Source organism: Dromiciops gliroides, chromosome 1 (genome assembly GCF_019393635.1).
Source record: "Dromiciops gliroides isolate mDroGli1 chromosome 1, mDroGli1.pri, whole genome shotgun sequence".
In the NCBI taxonomy this organism is placed as follows: domain Eukaryota; kingdom Metazoa; phylum Chordata; class Mammalia; order Microbiotheria; family Microbiotheriidae; genus Dromiciops; species Dromiciops gliroides.
The window spans coordinates 310,336,631-310,339,686 of record NC_057861.1 but is presented as its reverse complement, the minus strand read 5'-3'; the positions used below and the strand labels follow the sequence as shown (position 1 = coordinate 310,339,686).

Sequence of the window (3,056 nt, the reverse complement as noted above, 5' to 3'; positions counted from 1 at the left end):
TAGCACAAAAAACCTAAAACTTGGAATAGTGGGCCCTCTAATCCAGGAACAGAGCCCAACTTTAACATAAAGTTAAAAGTAAAGAAACTGGCTGAAAAAAAAAAGAGCAAGCAACAAACAAAGAACCTGATCATAGGAAGTTATTCTGGTGACAGGAAAAATCAAAAAAACAACTCAGAAAAAGACAACAATGTCAAAATGACTTACATGCAAAATATCAAAGAAAAATGTGAATCAGTCTCAGCCCCCACCCCCAAAGAATTCCTAGAAGATATCAAAAAAGATTTTTTAAATCAAATAGGAAGCAGTATGAGGAAGAGGAGATGGGAGTGACCCCCAGACTGGCCACTGCTGCTGCTGCTCCTGCCCCTCCACTGTCAATACCATGCCCAAGAGAAAGGCTGAAGGAGATGCTAAGTGAGACAAGACCAAGGTTAAGGGTGAACCACAGAGGAGATCAGCACAGTTAAGTGCTAAACCTGTTCCCTCTGAAGAACCGAAACCCAAAAATGCATCTGCAAAGAATTGAGAGAAGTTACCTGAAGGGAAAAAAGGAAAGGTTGAAACTGGTAAGGATGGGTACATCCCTGAAGAGAATGGAGATGTTGTAACAGACCAGGCACAGAAAGCTGAAGGTGCTGGAGATGCCAAGTGAATTGTGTGAATTTTTGATAACTGTGTACTTCTGTTGACTGTACAATGTGAAATACTATTTTTTATCTTGTCTTATAAAAATGCAGAATTTTGTTCTACTTTTTAAAAACTGTGTTGTTAGCACACAGAAAACTTTGTTGTTGTTTTTTTTGGGGGGGGGATGGGGCAGATGTTACAGATAGGATGGTTCAGAACTGGGTTGAAATAGGTGGGGATTTCTCCCCCTCCTGGTTTTTAAGAGGACTTGAATACCAAGAGGAGGTTTCCTTACACACATACACCAGATACACCAGATATGAACACTGATACCCTCAGCCTGTCCAGAGGAGAGGCAGCCCTTACACACTGCTCAAAGTTAATTGGCTAGCATAATTCAAATCTACTTGTTTACTGGACTTAAGGGTGGTCCATATTAAAATGAGAAGTGTGTGCTAAGGTCAGAATCCAAAGGACAGACCCTCTGAGGCAAAGTGTGGTTTTAATCTCTATTGTCTCTATTTAGAGTCCAAAGTCCAACTTTTTTACTGACTCTGGGCTGGCCTTGAAAGTGATCAGGTCAGGGCAGCTAGATGGCACAGTGGATAGAGTACTGGCCCTGGAGTCAGGAGGACCCGAGTTCAAATTTGACCTTAACAATTACTAGCTGTGTGACCCTGGGCAAGTCACTTAACCCCAATTGCCTCACTAAAAAAAAAACCAAAAAAAACGAAAGTGATCAGGTGGGCAGCTAGGTGGCGCAGTGGATAGAGCACCAGCCCTGGAGTCAGGAGGACCTGAGTTCAAATCTAGCCTCAGATACTTAACACTTACTAGCTGTGTGACCCTGGGCAAGTCACTTAACCCCAATTGCCTCACAAAATCAACCAAAAAAGGCCCTCAAGTGGTGGGGGGCACTCTGAGACCCCGCAAACCCATTATTTCCTCACAGTAAACAGGGGGGGAAAGTAGGATGGAGGGAAATACACAGTAATCATAACTGAATATGAATGGGATGAACTCACTCATAAAAAGGAAGTGGATATCAGAGTGGATTAAAAAAAGAATTCTACAACGTGTTGTTAACAAGAAAGACACTTGAATCAGAGAAATACACAAAGAGGACAAGTGAGGGATTAGCACAGAATAGGTCATAATACTTGAGCTGAATAAAGAAAAAAAAATAGGGGTAGCAATCATGGTCTCAGACAAAGCAAAAGCAAAAATAGATGTAATTAAAAGGAAAACTACATTTTGCTAAAAGATACCATAAACAAGGAAGTAATATCAATTATGCAACATTTATGCACCAAATGATATAGCATCCAAATTACATTAAATTAAAAAAAGTTTTGCACAAACAAAACCAAAGCAGTCAAGATTAGAAGGAAAACTCAAAGTGACAAATATAACAAAAAAGGAAAATGGAAAGACTTACATGTGAAGTGAACAGAACCAGGAGAATATAATACACAGTAACAACAATAGTGTATAATGGTCAACTGTAAATGACTCAGCAATACAATGATCTAAGACAATTCTGAAGGACTTGTGATGAAAATGCTATCTGCCTCCAGGGAAAGAACTGATGGAGTCTGAATATAGATTGAAGCATACTTTTTTTTAAACTTTATTCTTCTTGGTCTTTTTTATGTCTGTTTTCTTTCATAATATGATTAATATGAAAATGTGTTTTGTATGACTTCACATGTATAACCTATGTCAAATTGCTTTTCTTTTCAGTGAGGGAGGGAATAGGGGAAGGAAGGAGTGAATTTGGAAGTACAAGTTTTTTTTTTTTAAATGAATGTTGTAAATGTTTTTAACATGTAATTATGAAAAAAAATTAATGCTTTTTGACTGACTGATATATTGCATCCTGACATCCTAAGTACCTTAGAACAATATTTTAACCATAATGGGTCCTTAATAGATATCTCTTATTTCTTTGATTTGTTCATTTTCATTTGTAGTCTACCTCAAGGTGACTCTAGAAATAATATAGTCTAATCCCCTCCTGTTAGAGATGAGGAAACTAAGACCCAGAAAATAACTTTTAGTGAGATACATGTCAAATCAGTTTTGATGAGGAGGGCAATGGAAAATAAATTAGAGCATAGGACACTGAATAGAAAAAGATACTGTAGTGACGTGCTGTGGTTGATCAGAGAAGACATGAAGGTATAGGGCTTATGGAGTTGGTGGGGCAGGGAATGTGTGCCAGTGTATGTGTGTGTGCCAGTGTGTGTGTGTGTGTGTTTACAGGATCCCACAGAAAGGGAATCAAAGGACACCCAAAACACATTTTATTTCCTTCACAATATTGATTAGATTGTTCCTAATTAGAATCTTTACTTTCTTCCCTTTTAGAAAGCCAAATACACCCTAACACGGACAAAATGGATTATTTTCAGCTAACAGGAAAG

General features: G+C 38.4%; 1 pseudogene; it reads left to right on the top strand.

The window, feature by feature from the left end:
* Nucleotides 1-385: 385 nt before the first annotated feature.
* LOC122736702 lies at nt 386-655 on the top strand (annotated as a pseudogene).
* The last annotated feature ends 2,401 nt before the right edge of the window (nt 656-3,056 follow it).